Raw genomic sequence first — 19,572 nt, 5'->3', positions numbered from 1 at the left:
CTCTGATAGCTTGTTCACCCTTCAAGCATTCATACTCTTAAGCCTTCTTTCTTTTCTTTCCAATAGCAATCTCTTCTATTTGGCCACTGAATGAATCAATACCTTAAACCTCTTGTCTAACTTAGGTTCTTGAACATGAACAACCTTTCTTCTAACCAGCCATCTCTATAAATAGAAAATTAAGATTTTTTTCTATTCATCCTCTATCATCCATTTTGGGGTTAGGTAGGATTAGGTAGGGTTCAATTAATCTACCTATCTTCTAATTTGAGTCCCTTTAGAAACTTCTTCTTCAACCCTCTTTGAATTTTCCTCAAAAAAATTTACCATGAATTCTGTGCCACTAACTCATCATAGTTATCTTCCACACGCTTCACAAAATTCAAGAAAACAAAATAGTTAGCTCAAATTTGTCAAATCTATGATTTAGCACATGAACACTAGCACTCGGCATCAATATGCTATTGCTCGGCTTCCATATTGTTCTTCCACTTGTCATCCACTAAATAACTCGGCAAACACTAAAGTTTACTAGTGCTTGAAATCAAAATTTTTTTTACTCGGTTTACACTGTATCACTTGGGATAGACTAAACTCAACTCCAACTAATTTTCTACTTGGCTTGCACTAAATTTTCTTGGCACTTACTGCCCACTCAGTTAAGCTTGGCAAACTAAATTCTTCTTACTTGTTCTTTTAGACTTAGTCAGTGTATCCATCCTTTACAACCTTAAGTTGATAATAAATGTACTCTATCATTACTGTCTTAATTGATTTTTGTACTCCTTTTTGTTACCATAACTCAACCTTTCCTCTAGGTGCTTTTGTTATTTCATTTGATCAAATCCTCTTCATCAATCAAACAAATGATAGTACTCAAATCAACTAAGCAATTGTCTTACTAGCAAGTAGCAAGTTTCACATTAGTGACAAAAAAATGATTGAAACACATTCTTATACTTATGTCAAATTTTTTTCAACATATACTTTGTTTGTATCAGCTCAAGTTAGAGAGGAGCCTAAACAAGAGGATGAGTGAGAATTGGAGGAAGACCCCATCATCCCCATAACCTCCCTCCATGCAATGACCAAAGACCTCTAAGGATTTATTTTCTTCCCTTTGTGGAAGGAGAAGATATAGGGAGGGACACACACGTATAGGCATTAGTGGACATATATCTTTGGTTTTATGTTAGTGGACATAGTCGACATACATTTGATGTATATACATGACATTTTATATTTGATGTATGACATATATTTGATGCATTAAATTATTAAACTTATGAAATTATTGGTTATCATAATATATTATATGTTTTTTCATGTATGAAATTATTGGTTATCATAATATATTATATGTTTGTTCATGTATGACATTATTGGTTATCATAATATATATCTTGTTTTTCTTATTTATGTTTTAAGTATTTCATGTCTATTTTATTTAAATGTAATTTGCTTCAAACTAAGGGTAGGAAACATTATAATAAGCTTTGATAGTATCTTTTGACATATGAATAAGGCTATTATATTAATTTGTATTTAAATTGTACAAGTTATGAGTACTTTTGATTATGAATAACTTATTTAGAGTTTTTGTTGGGATGAGAATAGTGAAACTTGAATTCTTATTACTATTATATAATTAACATTGAAGTTTGAATCTTTAGTTGGCTTCATTATGTAAATGTCTAAGCTTGAATCTTATTGTCATCATAAACATTTGAAGAGTTTATATATGCTTTATCTTCAAAACACAAGAAGACTTGAAATAATTTTTTAATCTATTCATGGAATTTGATATCAGTATTACTTACTTATCTATCTCTTTGAGAGATTCATTCATGGAGACACATTATATATGCTCTTATTATGATTTTTATAGCTATAATTCTCTATCCTTATCCTGGTACAGGGTACCTAACAACCCTTTTTTGGCTTTGTTTATGTTTTTGTTGCTTTGAGGCTTATTGCGACTCTAGCCAAGTCAAGGTGGTGTGTTGGTGTTCTTAGATCAAGTTGGTTTGACTAAGCCTTGTTTAGGTATGTGAAAGCTAATAAACACTAGGGGGGACACTAGATAGTCAAAGTGGGTCAAAGTCTGTACAATGATGCTGTGGAGGAGGACCCTTCAAACCTTGCTACTCATGAGGTGGGAAAACCAAAAAATTGGGTAGGGACAAATGTTTGCAAGTGGCCTTTTGGTGGTGGTCCACCTATTTTCATGTAAAGTACTTAATAAAATAATACCACACACAAAATATATGTTGAATCTATAGCTTCCTGCATGGAGAAATAATCATGACATTGGACTTCTTATCTATAATAATATAAAAAGGAAATAGAAATACAACACTGTCTATGAAATGCTTGAGCAGAAGTAGTATCAATCAAACAACTTAGAAGAATATCAAACACAATCTCCATAAGAGGGGACAAAGAGGAAACTACATTAAATGTTGAAGTTTTTACCTTGGATTAAGTTAGTTCATATTGGTGACTTTGTATTGGCTAATAGTACAAGTTTTAGCATCGCCCAAGATTGGGCCGCAAAATAAAAATAGAATCCAATATTCAAAAAGGAAGAGAGGTTATTGTAGGTGTTAGAAACACAATTGTGTAGCACCTAGAATTGCATCCATACTTCATATGAGCTTTGAGATATGCCCCATCAAAGATCACTACCCTATGGCATTTAGTGACTCTTAGGGTTAATTCAGTTTGGCATGCCCAAGAATATTCAAGTGATCAATGAAATAGGATGAACTTGGAACTAGGGTTTACTTGACCACCTAGAGCTAATGGAACAAATAGTTTGATCCCATGAAAAATGGTTAGTTAGATTCACTAGTTGGTGACTTTGTACTAGCCAACACTATAAGTTGCAGCATCACCTGAGATGGGGACATAAATTTAAAAAAAAATCCAATTATCAAAGAGAGAAAGAGGTTATTGTAGGTGTTAACAACACAATCTTGTAGCACCTAGAATTGCATCCATACCTTACACAAGCTCTGAGATATGCCCCATCAAAGATCCCTGCCCTATGACATTTAGTGACTCTTAGGGTCAATTCAGTTTGGCATGCCCAAGAATGTTCAAGCAGTCAATGGATGAGACAAGCTTGGGACTAGGGTTTACTTGGCCACTTAGAGCTAATAGAACATATAGTTTGATCCCATGATGAATAATTTTAGAGATTCATTAGTTGGTGACTTTGTACTAGCCAACACTACAAGTTTCAGCATCACCTAAGATGGTGCCACAAAATCAAAACAAAATCCAATCTCCAAAGAGAGATAGAGAGAGAGGTTATTGTAGGTGTTGGAAAATGATCTTGTAGCACTCAGAATAGCATCCATACCTCGCACCCAAACTTTCATCATAATCATTTTTTTTGTGTTTTGACATAGTGTGTATGCACTATAGCACACATGCACTATAATGTATACACACTAAGTAAAAAATCACTCTCTATCCCACTATCTCCCATCCCCTATACTCTCTCTTTCTCTCTCTCTCCCTCCTATCCCACCCTCTCCCATTCCCTATTCTCTCTCTCTCCCTGCCTATCCCACCCTCTCCCATTCCCTACTCTCTCTCTCTCTCTCTCTCTACCTCCCCCCTCTCTCTCTCCCACCATCTCCCATCCTCTACTCTCTCTCTCCCACCCCCTACTCTCTCTCTACTCTCACCCCTCTCTACCCTCCCTCTCTCTCTCTCTATCCCACCCTCTCCCATCCCATACTCTCTATATATATCACATCCTCTCCCATCCCCTTCTCTCTCTTTCTCCATTTATCACCCTATCTCTCTCTATCCCACTCTCTCCCATCCCTTACCCTACCTCCTACCCTCTTTGCCTTTCCACCATCCTCCCTCCCACCCTCTCCCATCTCTCTCTCTCTCTCTCACCCTCTCTCTCTCTCTCTATATATATATATATCCCACCCTCTCCCATCCCCTAATCTCTCTCTCTCCCTCTCCAACCTCCTACTCTCTCTCCCTCCCCCTATCCCACCCTCTCTCATCCCCTAAACTCTCTCTCTCTCTCTCTCTCTCTCTCTCTCTCTCTCTCTCCATTTCTCCCTCTATCTCTCTCTATCCCACTCTCTCCCATCCCCTACCCCCCCCCCTCTCTCTCTCTCTCTCTCTCTCCCCCTCTCTCTCCCTCTCTCTCTCCCATGCTCTCTTTCTCTATATATATCCCACCCTCTCCCATCCCATACTATCTCTCTCTCCCACCCTCTCTCTCTCTCTCTCTCTCTCTCTCTCTATATATATATATATATATATATATATATATATATATATATATATATATATATATATATATATATATATATATATATATATATATATCCCACCCTCTCCCATCTCCTACTCTCTCGCCATCCTCTACTCTCTCACTCTCGACCCTCTCTATTTAATTTTGGCTTACAAAGTGCGTGCACATTATAGTGCGTACACACTATGTAATCATGAATTTAAAAATGCTTTGAATAGTGCGTGCACACTATGTCACACACACATACACAACACACACACACACACACACACACACACACACACACACACACACACACACACACACACACACACACACACAATTTAATGCTACAGTGCTATAGTGTGTGCGTGCTATATAACCATATGATTTATTTTTAATTTGAACTATATCAATCCTTTCAACTATAATTTCTTATGAATGTATGTCCATTTTCTCTCAAAAATGAAAATGTACTAATTGGGGTGTAGATTTTAGCTCATTCATCAAATTTGACAACTTAGTTTTTTAGAAACTAGACTCCATTCTACACAGTTTGAAAAAAAGAAGTTTTGATCTTAGATTAGTTTTCAATCATTTCTAGGGGGAGCACACATATATTTCACATTTTCAGGATGTGTCCAATTAAAAAATTCATAAAAAATACACATTATAAAATTACCCAAAAGATCTGGAATAAACTACATGGTGTTAGGTAACTTTTGACAAGAGCAATTAAATAATTTCAAAAATAAAATAAAATTTTAGGGGGACCACACTTTGCACTATGTTATGTTTTTTCTAAAACAATAGTACCACTTTCGGTGGCACCCTTTTTTGAGGACCTAAAACTAAACCATTTTGAAAACAAATAGTAGTTTAGAAACTAGATTCAAAGGACTACTACTTTTGTTTTTGTCATATCTTAAAATCTTGATTGCAACTATCTTCAAATTCTTGTCAAAGTTTAGAAATTGTTGATTTCAGAAAAAAAAAGTGGCCACTTATAGCCCCCTTTTGGCACCACAACTTGGTGGACTTATCCTACATATAGTTGATAAAATAATTTAATTAACAATTTGATAGTTATGATTTTTTACTAATAACTTATTATTTTGAATTTTTAAGGTTATACTTTGGATATAATGTGTTGAAAATAGATTGATACAAGTATGAATATGTGGTTCAATCATTTTTTTGTCACTGATGTCAAACCCGCTACTTGTTGGTAAGACAATTGCTTACATGATTTTAGTACTATCATTTGTTTAATTGATGAAGAGGATTTGATCAAATGAGGTAACAATAGCACCTAGAGAAAAGGTTGAGTAATGATATGGAAAAGGAGTATAAAGATCAATTGAGATAGTGATATTATAGTGCATTGATAATCTACTTGAGGTTGCAAAGGATGGAACTTACACTGATTAAGTTTAGAAGAACAAGTTAAACAAAGTTTGTTTGCAAATCTTAACATTCTGCACAATAGGTGCTAAGCAAAGTTAGTGTAAGTTAAGTAGAAAATCAGTTGGAGCTGAGAAAAGTTAGTTTTAGTGTAAGATGAGTGACATAGTGTAAGCCAAATAAAGTTTAGTTGATGCCGAGCATCAGTAAGCTTTAGTTTGTGGTGAGTGATTTGTTAGTGGATGTTGAGAAACTTAATATATGTCGAGCATCAGAAGCTAATTAATGTCGAGTGTCAACATTATGAGAAAAATTGAGAATTTGATGAATCCGAGCTAACGAATTTTATTTCTTGGATAGTTCTTCTAAGTTTAGCAATAATAGAATGATTAACATTCTCAAAGAAAGAAACAATAATTGATTAAATAGTTATTTGAAGATCCATAACATTCTTTTTGTTATCATCCTTTTCTTGTAATGTAGTTGTTGGTAGTATTTTTTAATATTTATATAACTAAATCATGAATTTAAATATCATAGATTAGTAGGTGGGACACTGGTAGCACCTATTGGAACCAAATTATAAATTATTGGTGGCCTAGATTTCTTGCTAATTCATCTCTTGAATCTTATTATCAGCATGCTTTACAAGATCAATGGGTACTCCATATTCCATATTATACCCTTTGGTTAAATTATTGGTGGATGATACCAAATTGGTTTCCTTCTTCAAGTATTACATATGACATTTGGAAATATCTAGGCTAATCAGATGCAAAGATGATGCAAAAAATTTATCGTTATCATCGAACAACTCAAGCATGTGTGTTGTCTTGTTCTTACCAACATGATTAGTATTATTTTTTTAGATTAGAAATTTCTATTAATTTGTTGTTGATGTCCCTTTTTTGTGGTTGGAAATTGGTATGTTTATTTTTAGTAGTAAGTTTATCAAATGTGAAGTTAGGATTCTTTAGTGTTCTCTGAATTTCCACCAAATTAAAATTCTAGCTTTCATGGAGTTTGATTAATTTCTTAGTTCCCATGGAAATAATAAAACTATTGTAGAAATAATTACAATAACATAGTTTATCCTTATTTTGTGATGTGGTGTTTGTATTTTTATTACTAATTACTTCTTTTACATTTTGTAGCATCTTAAGGTTTAACTCTTTGCACAAAGACATGATGGTTATGTTTGGTAAGTAGCATTTTGACCCATGTTTCTCCAAAGCTCATTTTGAAATAATTTTTTTAGATTGTATTTAGGGAAAAGAGATCAAGATGTTCTTATACCTATGTTTGATGCAATATTATTTTTCTGAAAAGCTCTCTTGGATTCATTACCAACTTCATGCGACTAGTCATTTATTTACTCTCATGGAGGACATGCTTGAATGTTCGCTAAAGAGAATTTTTTTATGAGACGAATGGCCAAAAAATACATGTTATACTTGATAAATATTTATATTTTCTATTACTTCTCTCTACAATAGGCTAGAGCAATTTGGAGTTTCTAATAGTCCGTGATATTGGCTTTGTCCACAGGTTGTTATCTACAATATTCCTTGACGATAAATGCATGGGTTGATTTAAATTTTATAGATAATGACACATATTCATTTGAATATTTGTAGGATATTCTAGGTATTTTATGGTTTTCCCAATATTGTTTAGCTAGGTAGCCTAGGTTTTAGTTTATTCCAAATGGTTAGAATAATATATACTAATTATAGTTAAGGAGAAAATACCTATCTATAAGTATTTTTTATATGACTATTTAGAACATAGTATTTTCTTTTAGTAATGTGATTTTATATGATCTTTGATAGATCTTCACATTTCTATTAGGTTCACCATAGTAGTCTCTAAAAAACTCTATGAGCTACAAACACAACATTAAGTATTTTTCCATCATTCTACTCACATAATTCACCTCTAGATAGAACAAACACATACAACATTTTAAATTTTTTTCATAGTTATTGTCTATTCATTTATAGAATGAAAAAAAAAAATGACCCCTTGAATTTGACGAATTTTTATTTTCAAATTAAATTTTATTAAATGGGATTTTTGATTGGTCCATGCCGATCTTCCTAAAGTTTAAATTATTTTTCCAAGAAATTTTATTTTATTACTCTAGGAAAGGTTTTCATCCATTTGATAGAATTTTCTTCCATGTACGTGTAGAGGTATAATATTTTAAACATAACAATTGCAATAGACACTATTTGAGATAACAAAACCCGTGCTCTAACCATTGACATTTTAACTGAGTAGATGAATTTCTCTTTATACTGCTATTGATTAGGCCATAGAAAATATTATAATATCCATATAAAAATTTATGGCTTCAACTTCCTTTATTTTTGTTTTTTTCATCTATTTATTGGGTTGTAGGTGTTTGCAAGGATTTCAAGAGGTAGACTAGAAGTTGTCAAAGTATAGTTTGAGTCTTCTTAGCATATACACATATTTAAAAAATAAATCTTGTAGCTACAACCTATATCATTGTTAGATTTTATATAACACAAAAAATTATTGATTAGGTTTTTAATAATCCTGAATGGCTCAATGAGTACCTCAAGTATATGATTTCTATGTATCAAAATTTGGTTTTATCCAATTGCACTTGAATTTTTTTGTACCTAGATCACCAAGTTTTGTATTTGTAGGGACTCATTTGAAATTTTCAAATTATATTTCTATTTTTTTGTTTTCTCAAGATATCCCAAATAAAAATTACTTTGATAGAGTAGAAATTCTATATTTAGACAAGACATTTTTTTGCATTCAAGAATTAAAGCTGAATTTTCCAGAAATTTGGGGAGGCTACTTTTCTTTTTCTGTAGTGACAAATTCTGTGGTGAACTAGACATTGCAAACTTTAGACTTTCTTCACATTCCTAAAAGACTAAAATGGTATTTCAAAATTTTACAATCTTAGTTTCTAAATTATATTATTTTTTATTAACATTGTGTTTTTAGTAATAGAAAATGGTAGTAGAATAACTATTCATAGTGGAGAATGAGAAATATGATAATGTGAATGATATTTGGAGTTTATTCAAGGCTTTGGTTGGCCTTGGATTCAGTCTAAATAGTTTCAAAGGTCTTTTTTTGAACTTGACAATGCTTGTCTTGCCTGGTTATTTATGTTGATGCTATAAGATCTAAATGAATGTGACACAAAGCTTCTTTAGCTTGATTTTATTTGTCATTAATTAAAAATAAACATTAAATGTATCTAAATAAACAAGCGTCGTATTAAAAAAAAAAAAAAAACTACAATGGAAAGTAGAATTTTTTTTATTAAAAGTATTATTACCTCTCAAAACTAAAAGTAGATGATACCCAAATTCTCCAAGATAAATGATGAGTAAAGAGCTAACATTGATCACATAACTTCATTTGTTCAAAACTTGAGAATGAAGGTAGGCACATTTGTGTGTAGTTACCATGAATCTAGTGTTTTTTTAATCAATGCCTCTCTTTTCATTCATTTTAAGCTCTTAAACCTTTTAATTTCTATTTAATTTGATATTCTTATTTTTTCCTCTTTTAAACTTATAGTTTTGTCTAAGATGCCATAGTATGAAATTGGACATTACAATAAAACAATCAATGTCCTTGTAATTTTGTCTTTTGGAACCTTTATTTTTCTCAATATGAATTTAAGTGATTATCTACTTGAGAACCTTTTTAAAGTATTTGGAGAACCCTTTACTTTGGATATTTATTGATAGCAAAGTATTTGTTGAATGCCAATTTTTTAAAAGTAATTATTTTATTTTATTTTTCAATAAAGGGGTATTATAATTGTTGAATAAGACATTTTGACTTGTTACATGATGCTTTGTTTTTCTAGGTATCACTCATAAGTTTGTGGATATCAATTATTTTGATAATTTACTTCCTTGTATTTTCCACTATAGGCAAGGACTTGTGCTAAAATAGAGCTTTTGTTTATACATGTTTTTTTACTTATTATATATTAGGTCATTGTAATGAAATATTTCTAATCAAAGTTCATTTCAAATATGAAGTTTAGACTATAAAATCAAAACTCAAAGTCATAGTTAAATTTTTTTCGGAAATTTATTTGATGTTTTACTTCTTTTCTTCAATGTAGAATTTATAATTTTTTTAAAACAAATTTTTTCAGTAAAGGGATATTTTTATTATGTTCAAATAATAAAAATAATAAGAAGGAAAATGTATTATGTCCCCACTCAAAAATATATCCTTAATTCTATTTCAGTATCTCTCTTGTGCCATGACCAAGATTCTTACAAACTAAACCTTTCTATAAGAGATATTAATAATATTATTTAGAAATGTTAATTTGTACAGTAAAATCTTTGATAAAACTTGTACCTATGTAAATATTTGTACACAAGTATTTCAAAGTTTTTTCTCTCCAAAAAGTGCTTGGAAGTTTTGCATACATCTATATAGAGACAAAAATTGTCTTCAACATTATAAATGGATGCCCATACCCTATGAAATCACTGTATTCTCTAAGAAAAAAAATATTTGGGATTTTTTATTATTTGCTGCACTTTTGTGCAAAAAAATGCTCTTTCATGTGCAAGAAATGTTCCCTCATCAATAACAACATATCTTCCACCATACAATTTCCTTTAAGTCTCCTATGTTAGCTTTAGCTTGGCAATTATTACCTACAAAAAGTCTTTTAGCATTTTGTGAAAAAAAATTGTTCTTAAAACCTTAGATCTACTGAAATCACTTCTATGTTGTCCTTCTTTGTTGCTAATGAAAAATCAAAATTCGATGATGTAGGTGTTTTCAATAATAGCATCAAGAGAGTTACAATTGTACTCTAGATATCATGTATCTTAGAACAAATATCAAACATGGCATTCCAATTTCATATCTACAAGGCCCAAATCTATCAACAACTTGAAATAGTGGAAAATTGATAGAAAATTGATACATTTAACTAAATGTAATTACAATTTCTTCATTACTTGGGTGACAATAGAGTATTACAACTGCTAGGCAGATCATTGCAACAAGAATAAAATTTAGAATTTATAGATGATTAAGAGGGTGGAGGTCAAGTAGGAGCACCTATTGTATGGAATGAAACAATGGAAATGAGACCAAGAAAATTCTAAATTCTAAAGGTTTCTAAATATTTAGAAAGAATTGAGGGGAATCTTTAAGACAATAATTTTTAAATTTTTTTTTGTGCCAATAAATAAAAATGACCCCCACTAAAATTGATACAAGCCAATCAAAAAGGAAAATAAATGATTGAAATTTAATTTTAAACTAAAACTAATCTTTGACTTTCAAATTTCACTAATAATGTTCATATAAAAATTAATATTGTGTGAAAATTGGAAATAATAGTTTCTTTCCTATGTAATGCCTGACCAGGAAATCCAAAAGAAATTAACCTAAAGTTTCACTAAGTTTGTCAAACATTTTTTTTAAAGATAATAACATCAATAGATAATATAGTGAAAGAAATAATTACAAGAGATAAGATAATAGTGTAAACATTAACTCACATACATAACATCCATCATAAAAAAATTACATCTCTTAGGGTTTCATGATGTTAAATCACATTTAAGTTTAACTAATACTAAAACCAATATATAACACATCCACATTAAAGAATAACTACAAATATGAATCCATTTAAATAATATACAATTAGAGGATGCGACTTGCCAATAAATAGAATGCATAGTCATCCACTATACAAGTTACATGGTATGAAAGAATGAAATAATATACATCATAAAATAGATTACATCTCTTAAGATCTATGAAATCAAATACAATACACTTAGAATATAAACATCCATCATAGAAATACAAGATCAAATAGAAAGGAATATTTGTAGAAACACATCCAACAACAAATCCAATGGCATATGAAAAGGCACTACCACCCAACCTCATGGAACATAAATGACCCACTCCCACCATGCTAAGGAGATAGTCTCAAGTGTCTAATAGTATAACAAACTCAAAAGTCAAAACCAACATTTAGATTCAATGAATCACCTAAAAGAAAACTATCTCAAAGGGTACAAAGACACAAGAATCAACTAATCCTAGAGGCAACACAAAAACATAGGGAATCTACTATGCAAGTGGGCAAGTGTTATTGCATGAGCCAACTCTAAGGTTACCCAATCTAGTTTTTTAATACTCCATAACCCCTAGTGACTCTATGTGGCATTAGTATCCTTTCATACAGACAAGGCATACTAGCAAGTTAGCTCTAAGGTTACCCTGGTAGTCTTTTAATACTCTAGCCCTTAGTGATTTTCTAGGGTACCAATATCTTATTAATTCATTTTAAACCCATTTAATGAAATGTTATCACTTATTAAAATAACCTACAATGGGTAACCTATCAGTCTCTTGAGGGCCTCAACCTCCATTGCAAGCCGCTTCCCATCATGACATACTGATAACCTACCCTAAGCTCAATAAAAAGAGTAGGTCTCATATGACCATAAATCACTCATCTGTCCTTAAACAAGAATCTAGAAAGATATAGAAAGCATCACTGATCCAAATCATAGATTTTACCAATACGATCATCCTAAAAGGATTGATCCAAAATTAATTACATATAAACCAAATCCATGTCATAAAATGACATCACAAAAAATAAAATGTTTAATCACCTCAGTCCTATACAAGCAATTGGAAAGAAATCAAGGATAATTGATCAAAGACTCAAAGGTTATACCAGAAAGACACATCATCCACCTCAGTTCCACACAAGAATTGGAAATCACATCAAAATATCTGATCAAACTCATCATAGCACACACATGACACATTACCATGGCTAGGTATAAAATATCATGATCAAAACATCATCATGACATCATAGAACAAACACCCAAGCCTCTGGTAAACATCCTAACTGGTCAAAGATAAATCAACCCCAACACCCATAACAATAAACCACACATCATAAAGAGTACATACAAAAGTCATTGGGTTTTGAAACCACAAAGGTTTAATTTTCACTACGGTTTCAAGCTTTCATTTCAATTTCCAAATATTACAGTTCGTAGTATTTTTGATCTTAGTGAGGTTTCAATTTCCATTTCTCTAGTTTTCTTTCTACTCAAGTTTTCTTGAGTTCACAAATATGATAAGATTCAAAAACCTTATTAAAAGTTAATTAGATATGACCTTGAACTATCAACCAACCCCCAAGTCTACCCATTAACAATTCACAATATATTGATCAAATACATTTTAATAAGTTAATTAAAAACTTAGTTACATATTATTAAAATAATCAGTGATCATTAATTTACTAAAGATAATAATAATATGTTTAGAAATAATTCATGTTAAATTATTAATAAAAATTATTGAAAACCAATAATCATTAATATTATAATGTTATTAGGCAAGAGCCTACAACACAATGGTAACTTGTGAGCCTCTCATGTGGGGGGTCATGGGTTTGAATTTGCTTAACACATAAAATAAATAAATAAATTACAATAAATAACAATAATTAATCTTGGATTTAGTGGTTTATGAATAAAAAAATTAAAATTTAATGTTATTAATAAAATTTAAAATATTGTCAAAGTTATTAATATTTAATATATTAAACAAAACATTTAATAAAATTAATATTAATTAAAAATATTAATAAAAATAATAATAAACTAAATTAATTTTTTTTATCTATTTTACTTTAAAAACCTATAGGCTGAGATGCTGCTGCAATAGTAGAGTACTGCTTATGACAGTAACTACTGTCATGATAGCAGAGTCTTCTGTGTGATAGCCAAAAGGTAACTAACAAACTTCTTCCTGCCGGGCAGGGGTAGAAGGAAAGGGGTGGGTGGGGGGTTGGCGGCCCCGCCCACCAATTTAAGTTTGTTTAATAAAACAAAGCAACAAATTTTTTCTAATATATATATATATTTTTATAAAATTGTAATCAATACCCTAATAGGAAAGCCCAGATAAACCAATAGATTTACATTCTAAATTTGATTTTTAATCCAAAACCCATCTAATTAAAATTTAAAAGAACAAGGGTTTCAAAAGAACTCCATTTCTCAAACACAAACAACTTTGAAATGAAAATAAACTAAGATTCACAACAAGGTTTCATCAATGAAATCAAAAATCCAATAATTATCCAAGAACAGATCTATCCAGACACAAAGCAGACAGAAAATTGGAAAACTAAAACTATTGCAAAATTACACACTAGATTCTACTTGAATATGATGCTAACCTACAAACATGCAAATATGTAATCACACAAAGAACACAAGAAAATCCCTTTCCCCTAAAAACTTCCTTCCCTAAAAAATTGTTTCTCCAAAATCTCAATCATTGAAAAATGAGCTCTAGATCTGTGATAAAGAGATCTCCCCTAATTTGGGGCTTTGATTGTGCAATCATGTGAGGGAACTTGCTAATGAATTTCTTTTAATATTTTATTATCTTTTACATCTTCACGCACACTTTTAGCAATTTGAAATATCTTTATTAAATTAATTTTCTTTCTCTCTTTAATTATTTTATTATATTTTAGTTTCATGCATAAGTTTTATGTAATTTAATTAAAATAAACTTTATTAAATTATTACTTTCTCTTATTAATTTGTGAGACATTTTTAATATAATATTTATTAATTTAACTAATAATATTATTTAAAAGTTTATTATTAAAATAAAACTCCTAAGTAAATTATTATTAAATTAAATAAATATAAATTTGACAAAATTAGAACTTCAACAAAATATTTTAATTTTAATTCTTTTATTTAATTAATTTATCAATTAATGAAATATAATTAAATATCAACTTTCTTTACAAAATTTTCATTAAATTAAATCATTAAATTATTTTTTAATATGATTTAATTAAAATAAATATCACAGACCCACAAAACCAAATATGACACCTCAACCGAAAGATAAAGCATAAAGTCAAACTACAGGGTCAAAATCATGAATTCACATCACTTGAAGAATTTGGAAAGGTGAAACTATCTCAGATACTTGTCCTACATTCTAGGACAATTGGCCTAGGTTAGGTTTCGGACTCAAGAGTTATCTCCCCACATACACCATTAAGATACTATGATAGGGTATGCTCATCCTAGCAATTCAGGGAAGTCAATTCTCAGAACTTGCAATTTGCATAAAATCTATGCATGTACATACTCATATATTCTAAACTCAACAGGCAATGACAAGAAGTGGTACATCATGTAGATCTCGACTAGTAGGTAACTATGACTCCCTCCATCAACCATATCATGAATGTCAAACATAAAGAAAATGTACACGTACACCATACACATGTAAGTATGAGGTACGTAACCATAGAACTGCATATAAATAATTCCTCTATCTAACATCATGAAATAATTGAAATCATTGTATGAACATACATATATCATCATCAAAATAATCATGAACATATGAAATAACTAAATAAATCAAGTAGCTCATCACATAATTAGACCGAGTATGAAATGACATATAATAAAATCTAGTAACTAAGTACCAATAATCATAAAACATGATTAGAAAACTATCCTAAAAGAATTTGACAGTACAACAGAAAAATCAAGTACGGGTAGGCATTACATCCATTCCACCTAGACTTAGGCTTACTCCTAGAAGCCTACAAGAAAGATAAAACTAAACCAGGGGTAGACATTACATCCACTCCCCCTAGACCTAGGTTTACTTGTGGAAACCTACTACAATGACTAGGGTAAGTAAAAATCAAAGAGTACTATCTATAATGTCAAAAAAAAAGATCATTTAAGAAACTAATACAAATAAGTTAACTATGTATACACTTTCAGTCACTAAGAGAAATATGATTCTAGTTTAATATTAAACCGAAAACCATATTGATCCAACATTCATCTAAATACTGAAGTAGATCCCCTAAAAAACTCCAAACAAAAGATAAACATCTCTAAATCCATGGAAAACATAAAACTTATAATGTATAGACGTAAATCAAAAGTCAGGAACATAATGTTGATATTCCAGTCATGTTTGTTATTAGTGACATACACTTATTTAGATTGTAGGCTTATACCAAGCATATTGTATAGTTAACAGTGTTAACCAAGAATTTTAGTTGTTATTGAGTTCTACAGTTACTACCAAATCTTTTGGATAGGTTTCAATTTGCACCGAGAAATTACTGTACTAAGGTGATGATCAATAATGTAAACCGAGTATCTCAATGTATGTTGAGTTTACCAATGCAAATCGAGTTGTGTAGTGCTTACCAAGTTTGTAGTTGATATGATGTGAGTCTAGTGTTAATTGAGCTTTTAACTATTAACCAAGAGACTCACTTTATATTGAGCTTGAAGTAATAGCATTGATTGAGCTATGCAGTATAAATCAAGTGATTCAATTTATATGCCAATTTTTACAATATTCATTGAGTCACTAGAACATACTGAGTTTAAGACTACTTGGAGGTGATCAGTATGGATTGAGCTTCTACATCATGATGCCAAGAATTGACAGTGGATGTAGAGTATCAGAACCACATCAAGTCAGTCTTCAAAACTCGAGTTTCTACACTTTGGCCAACTTTGTAATATTTGTGTAAACTTTTATTGTGGCTAACTTTGTAATTATGTAATTGGAATGGTATATATGTAATGTATTGTATCACATCCAAATCATCAAAGAGAAGTAATGTAATCATCAGAGAAGAGAAAAAGAGAGAATTACAAAGGCTACAATAGTTAAAGGAGCAGCAAAGATTCATCTATCTCAACAAGGTGATTTGTACACTCAGAGGAATCTCATTCAGCAAACCAAGTTATAGATTAGAGATTAGATATTGTTTCATCCTAATAGGTGGATTAGTCAAATCTTTTAACAAGGTAGACCTAATAGTCTTATGCAAATCTCTTTACCAAGTGCATACTTCATTGTATATTTATAAATTCTTTAGGAAGGTGGACCTAGTAGTCCTTATTGCTCCTAACAGGGCAGAACAATAGAAGTTATCATTGTAAGACTTAAGATGGAAAATTTATATTTTAGTACCAAAGCTTGTGGGTATCATCCCTACCCCAATTTTACTTTCTATTTGGAAGGTTCTTGGGTCACCAAATCTTGTGTTAAAATGTTGTGTATGCTTTCATGTTTTTTAGTTTCTCATGCATGAAGTTAGATCAAGATTCACAAAAAGGATTAATTTCCAATCAAGAGATAATTTTTTTATAAGTTACTATTTTACCCCTGCCCTCTCAGTAACTTAGCCTACCATAATATTTCCAAAAATTGGTATTAGAGCTTTATGGTTCACAGAGAAAAGTTTAACAGCTTGAAGAAAGATAAAAGGAAATGGAGGTATTCAAACTTGACAAGGCTATTGAAAATGGGAAGCTAGACTTGGAATTGACCATTGGAAAATTAAAGAAAGCAAAAGAGAAACTCTCTCTGATCCCTAAAAGGAAGAAAAGATCTTGCTATCCTAATGAATGATTCACTCTACATTGAAGAAAGAATTGAGGACATCCATTCAAGTAATTCAGATGAAGATAATGAAGCAATCAAAGAACTATAGGAAAATAATAGTACTCTTCAAGAAGAAGTAAGAAAACTAAGAAGAGAGAAATAAATTCAGTCAGTAAGATTGTGTGAAGTCATGGAAGAGAGAAACAAGACAAGAGAAGAGATACAAGGAAAGAAAAATGGAATTCAACATCTATCCCTTCAGCAAGCAGACTTCAGTGATCAGCTCACCAATGTAAATGAAGAAATCATGAACCTAAGATTAGAGAATGAAAGATTCGTGAATAATCTAAACATTGAAAGACAAGCCAATGAAAGAATGATGTAATGCCAAGTAGAAATGAATCAGTTGAATCAGCAAAGTCATTATAGACAAAAAGGAAAAAGAAAGAATTGGATACAAAATTGAAGGTGAATCATCCAAGCAAGAAGCTTAAAGGAATCAAAAACCTACTTGCAGTCACTATGGTAAGATAGGTCATACTTCAAACAAATGTTGGAGCAATGGAAAAACAAAATTCAATGGAAAATGCTACAATTGTAATCAGCATGGTCACAAAGCTAATGAATGCAAAGAAAAACCAAGATTTGAAGGTAGATGTCACAAATGTAAGAAGCATGGACACAAGTCATCAGAATGCAAAACAAAGATATTGAATCCAATAGAACAAAATGTAAAAGCTATATTTGATTGAGACTATAACATTTGGTGTAGATGTCATTAGTATGGAGAACTTGGACACATTGGAATGAATTGTATAAAACATCACATGAGGAAAAGAGATACAACCAAAAGATGTTTCATTTTTATAGAACTTGGTCATCTTGCCAAGAACTATATGAATACTAGAAGAATTGAAGATGAAAAGAAGGAAAAAGCTGATAACGTTAGAAAACAAATGAGACAACAATGGGTTTCAAAGTCTACTGAGAATGCAAGTCCAAGCAATGATGATCAAGTCACTCAAGAATTGGGTGATTCCACTATTTCCAATTTATTTCTCAGAGGAGAACTAGAACTAGGTTACTAAAGAAGACATCTAAATTAGTTCCAGTTGATAAGACAAAAGATCCATATCAACATTCAAGATGCAAAGGGATCACCGAGTAAGAAGTACCAGCTACTACCAAGTTACCTTCCTTATTGAGCAAGGTTGGGTTACAAAATCTATTGAGCAAGGTTGGGAGTAACTAAATCTTATGTGGTTACCGAGTCATAAAAGACTTCATCGAGTAATCAATGCAAGTGAACTAGATAACAGTTTGTCAATTTGATCTAACATTTGTACCAGGCATTTATGGAAAAAATTAATAAAATGAATGAAATCAAAGACATTTTTCACCATGAATTTTTGAGCTATTTGTGCAGAGTGATCTTCAAGAGCATTTAAACAATTTGAGTGAATTATTACCAATTTTTTTTGAATTCTCTCAAACCCTATCAAGAAGAAATGATGGCTACTAATAGCAAAGCGAAAAGAGGTTCAGACATGTTGGTTCATGGTGTAGAATGAAAGGCACTAGAGTTAAAGCTCACTCTTGAATTTATAGAAACCCTAGATCTGAGTGGAGCATAGTCTCAAATCCCTCCTAAGGTACTATTAATTAATGACATCTGTTCTCATTTCAAATGTGAAATTTAGGATATTGATACACTAGAGATGGATGAAACCCTAGAGAAACTATGTGTAAATGGCATATTGAAACCCTAACACCAACATTTGGAAGCAAAAGGTTTAGCACATATTCCACATATGCCACAAGGATTTCAAGTTAAGTGGATAAGATACATCATCAATCATGTGCATAATAGTTAGTTGTGGTTGGAGCAACCAATTTTGATCACAAAGAAGATGATCCATAGGATCATAGGTCTCTCCATGTTATCAAAAGCTAAAATGACCAAAACCCTAAGTCCAGTTAAATTGGAGAAGAAAACCCTAGTTGAGTGGGATGGAAGGGGAATGAAAATAAGAAATGTAAGTGATATGGAACTAAGGTTCAGCATTCACACCATCACACACAAGATATACAGCTCTAGTAGTTTGAACAGTGTGTCATGTGAAGCTGTGGACTTGGCTTACAAGGTAGTAAAGAATAACCTATCTCTAGACCTTGATGAGTTACTATTGAATCAGGTCAACAAAAACATGCTGAGCATTAGGATATCAAAGAACAATCCATGTAAGTTTGGCTCACTATTGACATGTTTATTTTTCTATGTTAAAAATTCTTTCCATCAAAAGGTAGTCTTGTTTGGAGGAAAGATGTGCCAGTACTTTATCAGATTAATGAATACATTTTTGAAATGGAAGAAAATTATACAAGTATCATGGACAATTATTTTG

Source organism: Cupressus sempervirens, chromosome 3, assembly GCF_028749045.1.
Source record: "Cupressus sempervirens isolate cs-2001-9-10 chromosome 3, ASM2874904v1, whole genome shotgun sequence".
Taxonomy (NCBI): domain Eukaryota; kingdom Viridiplantae; phylum Streptophyta; class Pinopsida; order Cupressales; family Cupressaceae; genus Cupressus; species Cupressus sempervirens.
The sequence above is the reverse complement of the archived record's forward strand: the minus strand, read 5'-3'. Positions refer to the sequence as shown.